The 7,925-nt window shown below is 44.2% G+C and overlaps 1 pseudogene; it reads left to right on the forward strand.

Moving 5' to 3' along the window:
- Nucleotides 1–5,730: 5,730 nt before the first annotated feature.
- On the forward strand, nt 5,731–7,283 carry LOC112627957 (annotated as a pseudogene).
- Nucleotides 7,284–7,925: the final 642 nt, after the last annotated feature.

A 7,925-nucleotide genomic window follows, 5' to 3' on the forward strand; every position in this document is an offset into this window, starting at 1 on the left:
GATATGAAAATGAGGCTGAGAGAAAGGGCAGTGACTTGTTCAAGGCGCTCCAGCTGTTGAACAATGATCCTGGGATCCCTCTGGGCCTGACTGCAAAGCCTGTGCTGGCAGCCACTGTACTCTGCCGCCTCCCAGGGACCAGAGCGCTCAAGTCTAGTTTCCAGGCCTATGATGGCTACAGGGCATCCTACTGCTTCCTAAAGCTCTGAGAAATGGCTAGGCAGGAAGAAGAGCTGGGGATTTGGGGAGGTTCTAGGGTTGTTTGGAAGCCTACCCCTGAGCTGGCCCTCACAGATCAATGAGATCAGGCTGGCAGAATATTTTCCTATCTATGGTTTTCCTGTATCTACCCCTCCAAAATCCCCAGGGAAAGTGTATTTAGCCCAAAGATCATTTATCAGAAGATAATACTAGACTAGATGTCTCAGGAAACTTTGATAACTGGGCCACTACCTACAAGCAGTATGCACTCACAGCAAAATGTAATTGGATGAACATTTATCTGGGAATTACAGAACCAGCTGTGGGATTTTGAGTAAGTTACTTAACCTCTCTGAGACTCAGGTTTTGTATATGTAAAATGTGCACAATAATAATCAATAATATCTGCTGAGCACTAACTCTAGAGCAGGTCCTGAACAAAGCGCTTCACATTTAAGCCCCCCAGCAAGTCTATATAGCAGGTGCTATCCGTCATTTACTGACTTGCCCAAGTCACATAACCAGGGAGTGGTATGTGTGGTGTAGAACGAAGCACTGACTCACTCCAAACTATGCCCTTAACCACCGTGATATGATCCAGTGTATATAAACCTGACTCCTACTGTATGCTCAATAAATGTTAGTTCTTGCTCCTTTCTCCTCCTTGGATAGCATACCTATAAAATTCACCCTAAATACCTCACAAGTAAAAACATGAATAATAGATAAGAAGAGCCATTATTGTCATTAAATCATCTGAGAACCATGAACGCCTCATCTTTGCCCTTGGAAAACAGAGTTCTGCTTAGAGCCCGGTGGTATGCCTCCTTTACTTTGAGACATCCCCCCTCCAAGGGCACCTGCTAGGAAACAACATGTCAGTTTCTTAAGAGACATCCTGTGCTGGCTGAGCTTCTTGAGTAGAACAGGCAGTTTCAAGGAAGACCTGGGTCAGGCTTTGCCACGCTAGAATTAGCCAGGTCCAGGAGGAGGAGAGAAGAGAACCTGGCAAAAGTGCCAGCCCAGCTTTTGAAGATAATCCAATGTGGAATTTGGGGTAGAGGAAGGTTGTGCTAGAGGATATGGGGGAAGAGGAGAGAGAACAAGGCAGAGACATAATAACTCTGGGGGGCTGTAGGCCAATCGCTACTTTGGAACAAAGTGGAGCAGGTGGTATCTGAGTGCTGTAGCACAAGGACTCTTACTCCATCCCTCCACTACAATTTCTATCATACAGAAGACCTACTAGCGAAGGATTTTCACTGAGCAATACCCACAATGCGTCTAACAGCCCATCAGTTGGGAATGAAAACATTGCTGAAGCTCTATTTTGGAGAAAAAATTCCACAAGAAAATATTATATAAAGTTCTTGGTAGAGACCAAAATATCATTTTCAGGATGGGGAAATGAGATGGTGAAGAAGAGTTGTATCTCCAAGGGTAAGGGCCTAGCCTCCCAAAACTCGAGGCAGGATCATATCCCCCAAAGTTGTCATTGATTCTGGAAATAATCACCTTTTGCTTCCTGAACCCAGTGTTTTCTGTTTTTTCACAGTCTCCAGCCCTATAGATCGACAGTTTTCTGATAGTTGCTGTTGATCTTACACTCCTAGAACTCGACCCAGCTAAAAAAAAATGTACAGGAAAATGGGTATTTTCCTATCTGTTGAAAAGAAAATAATGTACCTGGAAAGGCTATGTAAAGAGTTAGACAGCATGCAGATGAAAAGTAGATGAACTACTTAGGGTCAGGTTCAGTTGAAAATAAAATAAAAATTAAAAATTACAATGGATTAAATAGAAAGTTTATTACTCTGGAGGTGGGAAATCCAGGGGCAGTGTCAGCTCTTGGCTAGCCCTAAAGTATAGTCCTTCTCCTCATAGCCCAAAATGGCTGATGGAGCTCCAGATATTTTATCTGCACTCCAGGCAGCAAAACGGATGAAAGGACAAAGAATAATATGCTCTCTCTCTTTAAAGAAACATTCTAGATACCCTACACAATGTTTTAATTTATATTACATTAGCCAGAACTTAATCACATGCTGTACCTAGCTATAAAAGAAGATAAAGTCTTCTTCATCTGAGAATGAAAAAGTCTTTTGTCTGGGTGCATGGTTGCTGCACAAAAATCACAGTTCTGTTACTGGGGGGAAGAAGATAAAAATAGATATTATCTGCCATGGTAATATTTTTAGAAAACCTTCTACTTTATTAAATTTAAACCTAGCATAGGATTAAAATGTTCTTGGCCAATGTGGTCCAATTTCCCCCTTTTTCATACATGCACACACACATACACACACACACACACACACACACACACACACACGATGCTTATAAATGACCCAAGTGAAAACAGGCACTGTCAGAATAGAAGCTTACCTCTGCATAGCCAGGGGACTGATGGAGTCTCTAGGCCTTGCCTCTGAAAGGTGGTCAGGTGCTTCCAGGGGCCAGCAGCAAGAAGCAACAGAAAGTGCATCCAGGACATGTCAGATGGCAGGCCAAGTAGTTAATTGGGGCCAGGAATATTTTATAAGGAGTGAGTGGGTGTTAATGCAGTCCCAGTACAATCATCAGGTGTCTGATTTAGGAGCAGGATTTCCACTCTAACTGTGTCTGGCAAGAGAAAAAGGCAAAGATAGAGTCCTGATAGGTTGGAACTCTGACACTATGAATTGGCTAATCCAATCCTTTTCCAACTTTCTTTTCCTTTGCCCACTTCCACCAGGAGAAGGCTTCCTTGCAACTGCAGGGAATAGGGGCATTTGATACAGTTCTGATCTATGAGATGCAAGTGAAAATATGATGGGAACTTCTGGGAAAACATCTGCTTCCTAATTAAAGGGGCACACAAAACTGGAGCCCACTCTCTTCACCCCATGTCTTCTTGTCTTGAATGTGGATATGATAACTGGAGTTGTGGTAGCCACACATACAACTGTGGTTCCTCCTGCGACCATGAGGGAAAGACCAACCAAATGATGAAGCCAATGCTTTTACATCACTGAATCCCTGAACCAAGACCAGCAATCACCTCTAGATTTGTTATGTGAGAAAAATGAACCTCAATAGTTCAAGCAACTCAAGGAGCTGTTAGCTGTTAGTTATTACTTACGGCCCAACACATTGCTACCTGACAAAAATACAATGGCAAGAACAGGATCATAAGAAGAACAGGGCCTCCAGGCATGAGACACAAGCACAGTTATGAGAGGAGACTATGGAGTCAGGTGGGAAAAGTCCAAAAGCAGTCAGATCAACCTGGGTTCAACTCTGGATGTTGACAGTATGGTAAACAGACTAAACACTCCCAAAGATGTCCACACCCTAATCCCAGGAAAATGACAAAAGAAACTTTGCAGATGTGATTAAGATTACAGACCTTGAGATGGGGGAATTATCTGCGTGGGCCCAATCTAAACACACAAGTCTTTCAATGCAGAGAACATTTCCTCATTGTGGTAAGAGCTAGGAGATTTGAGACATAAAAAAACGGAGGAAAAATTTGAAGCATGAGAAGGACTCACCCTACTGTTACTGACTTTGGAGATAGAAGAAGGGATCATGAGCCACGGAAGGGGCCATGAAGACAGGGTCCTCAGCTGACAGCCAACAAAGAAACAGGGATCTCAGACATAGAGCTGTAAAGAATTTAATTCTGCTGAAAGTCTGAGTAAGCAAGAAACCAGATTCTTCTCTAAAGTCTCCAGAAAGAAATGTAGCCCTGCCAGTACTTTGATTTAAGCAGGTGATTGGAGAGACCTGTGTCAAACAACTACCCCAATCCTTACAGTAGCTAGATAATAAATGTGTGTTTTTTAAGCTAAATCGGTGGTAATTTGTTATGGCAGCAATTGAAAACTAATACAGATTTGGCACCACAAGTGAAGTACTACTATAACAAATATAAAATGTGAAGTGGTTTCAAAATTGGGCAATAGGCAGTGGCTGGAAAAATTTTGAGGAGCATGACCACAAAAGGCTAAATTAAGAATCAATATCATTGTAATAGCCAAACTGCCCAACACAATCTATAGATTCAATGCTATTCCTATCAAAGTACCACCATCATTTTTCCCAGAATTAGAAAAAACTATTCTAAAATTCATATGAAATCAAAAAGGAGCCCAAATAGCCAAAGCAACCCTAAGCAAAAAGAACAAAGCTACCCAACTTCAAACTATACTATAAGACTACAGTAACCAAAACAGCATGGTACAGGTACAAAAACACACACATAGATCAATGGAACAGAATAGAGAACCCAGAAATAAAGCCACACGCCTACAGCCATCTGATTTTTAACAAAGTTGACAAAAACAAGCAATGGGGAAAGGACTCCCTGTTCAATAAACGATGCTGGGATAGCTGGTCAGCCATATTCAGAAGAAAGAAACTAGACCCCTACCTTTCACCATATACAAATTAACTCAAGATAAAAGATTTACATTTAACACTTCAAACTATAAGCATCCTAGGAAACACCATTCTGGACATCAACCTTGGGAAAGAATTTATAACTGAGCCCTCAAAAACAATTGCAACAAAAAGAAAGATGGACAAGTGGAACATAATTAAAGAGCTTCCACAGCAAAAGAAACTATCAACAGAGTAAACAGACAACCTACAGAATGGGAGAAAATATTTGTAAACTATGCATCTGACAAAAGTCTAATATGCAGAATCTATAACTTAAGCAACTGAACAAGCAAAAGAATCCATACAACTCTATTAAAAAGTGAGTAAAGACATTAACAGACATTTCTCAAAAGAAGACATACAAGCAGCCAAAAAACATGAAAGGATGCTCAATATCACTAATCATCAGAGAAATGCAAATCAAAACCACAATGAGACACCACTCATACCAGTCAGAATGGCTATTATTAAAAAGTCAAAAAACAATAGATATTGGCAAGACTACAGAGAAAAGGGAATGCTTACACGCTGTTGGTGGGAATGCAAATTAGTTCAACCACTGTGGAAAGCAGTTTGGAGATTTCTCAAAGAACTTTAAACAGAACTACCATTAGATCCAGCAATCTCATTACTGGGTAGGTATCCAAAAGAAAAGAAAACATTCCACCAAAAAGACACATGCACTCATATCTTCATTGCAGCACTTCATTCACCATAGCAAAGACATTACATCTAGGTGTCCATCAATGGTGGGTTAGATAAAGAAAATGTCATACAAATATACCATGGAATATTATGCTGCCATCAAAAAAGACAAAATCGTGTCCTTTGCATTGACATGGATGAAGTTGGAGGTCATTTTTCTAAGTGAATTGATACAGGAACTGAAAACCAAATACTGCATGTTCTCACTTAAAGTGGTAGCTAAATATTGGGTGCTCATGGACATAAATATGGCAAAAATAGATACTGGAGACTATTGGGGGAGACGCCAGGAGTGAGGCAAGGGTTGAAAAACTAACTATGGGTCCTAGAAGTAGCTTCTCCGTTCGTTCTCGAATCTCTGCCTGGTTCAGCCTGCCTGCCTCCACTCCTGCCTCCACCATGTCCATCAGGGTGACCCAGAAGTCCTACAAGGTGTCCACCTCTGGGCCCCAGGCCTCCTAACGGGATCATTAGTACCCCAAACCTTAGCATCATGCAATATACCCTTATAACAACCCTGCACATGTATCCCTTGAATATAAAAGTTAAAAAAAATTATTGACTAGGCTTGTTGAGCTTCTCCCAAGTGAGCAGCAGCAGCTTCCGAGATGTCCTGGGCACCAGCATGGGTCTGTGTGGAGGCTATGAGGGGCCAGCGTATGGGAGGCATCACAGCCATCACAGTCAACCAGAACCTGCTGAGCCCCCTTAACCTGGAATTGGACCCCAACATGCAAGCCACGGACACCCAGGAGAAAGAGCAGATCAAGACCCTCAACATGTTTGCCTCCTTCGTTGACAAGGTACGGTTCCTGGAGCAGCAGAACAAGATGCCAGAGACCAAGTGGAGCTTCCTGCAGCAGCAGAAGACGGTTTGGAGCAACTTGTTCTCGGACAACGTGTTGGAGAGCTACATCAACAACCTTCTGTGGCTGCTGGAGACCCGGGGCCAGGAGAAGCTGAAACTGGAGGCGGAGCTTGGCAACATGCAGGGGCTCTGGAGGACTTCAAGAAAAAGTACGAGGATGAGATCAATAAGCTTACAGAGATGGAGGATGAATTTGTCCTGGTCAAGAAGGCTGTGGATGAAGCTTACATGAACAAGGGAGAGCTGGAGTTTCATCTGGAAGGGCTGACTGACGAGATCAGCTTCCTCAGGCAGCTGTATGAAGAGGAGATCCCAGAGCTACAGTCCCAGATCTTGGATACATCTGTGGTGCTGTCCACGGACAACAGCGGCTCCCTGGACATGGACGGCATCATCGCGGAGGTCAAGGCGCAGTACGAGGAGATCGCCAACTGCAGCCGGGCCGAGGCTGAGATTATGTACCAGATCAAGTATGAGGAGCTGCAGACACTGGCTGGGAAGCACTGGGATGACCGGCGTCGCACAAAGACGAAGATCTTTGAGATGAACCGAAACATCAGCCGGCTCCAGGCTGAGACTGAGGGCCTGCCTCAAGGGCCAGAGCAGAGGGCTTCCCTGGAGTCCGCCATCGCAGATACTGAGCAGCGCGGGGAGCTGGCGGTTAAGGACGCCAACGCCAAGCTGTCCGAGCTGGAGGCCGCCCAGCAGTGGGCCAAGCACGACAGGGCACATGGCGCGGCAGCTGCCTGAGTACCAGGAGCTGATGAACGGCAAGCTGGTCCTGGACATCGAGATCGCCACCTACAGGAAGCTACTGGAGCGCGAGGAGAGCCGGCTGGAGTTTGGGATGCAGAATACGAGTATCCATAAGAAGACCATCCGTGGCTATGCAGGTGCGCTGAGCTCCGCTACCAGTGCGTCACAAGCCTTGACCTCAGCTAAGGCCTGGGGCTCCAGCTTTGGCTCTGGCCGGGCCTCCAGCTCTTTCAGCTGCACCAGCTCCCTCAGGGCCGTGGTTGTGAAGACGATCAAGACCCGCGATGGGAAGCTGGGGTCCGAGTCCTCTAATGTCCTGCCCAAGTGAATGGCCACAGCAGCCCTGCCCAGCCTACCCCTCCTGCCGCTGCCTCAGAGCCTGGGAGGGAGGTCGTTATGCAGGGGAGCACAGGGAACAGGAGGCCCACCTGAGGTTCAGCCCTGGCCCTCAGCCCACCCGTGGGGAAGTTTACCGCCCCGGGGACCTGCCTTGCCCATGCCTCCAGTTACAATTCCATTTTTCCCCCCAAAATAAAACCTCAGTTAGCTCTGCCAAAAAAAAAAAAAAAGAAAAAAAAAACCTATAGGGTACTATGCTCAGTACCTAGGTGATGGGATCATTAGTACCCCAAACCTTGGCATCATGCAATATACCCTTATAACAAGCCCGCACATGCACCCCAGAATATAAAAGTTAAAAAAAAAATTGAGCTTGTTAAACAATGCTTCAGTATTACATTGAAAGGACATGCTGTCTACCTTTTTGCCTTATTCTTAAATTTTTAGTGATTTTTAAAAACCTATCACTAAAGGAGACCAAAATGAAGGAATTTCAGGCACCAGTCAATAGATGTATATGGATAGATACATACAAGTAGAAATATTAGAATTCTAACATATAATTCTCCCCTAGAAACCACCTATATGAATGACTTTGTTGATTAAGTAAATAATGAACTTAGAGAGGAAC

The sequence above is a fragment of the Theropithecus gelada genome, chromosome 7a (genome assembly GCF_003255815.1).
Source record: "Theropithecus gelada isolate Dixy chromosome 7a, Tgel_1.0, whole genome shotgun sequence".
NCBI classification, from domain to species: domain Eukaryota; kingdom Metazoa; phylum Chordata; class Mammalia; order Primates; family Cercopithecidae; genus Theropithecus; species Theropithecus gelada.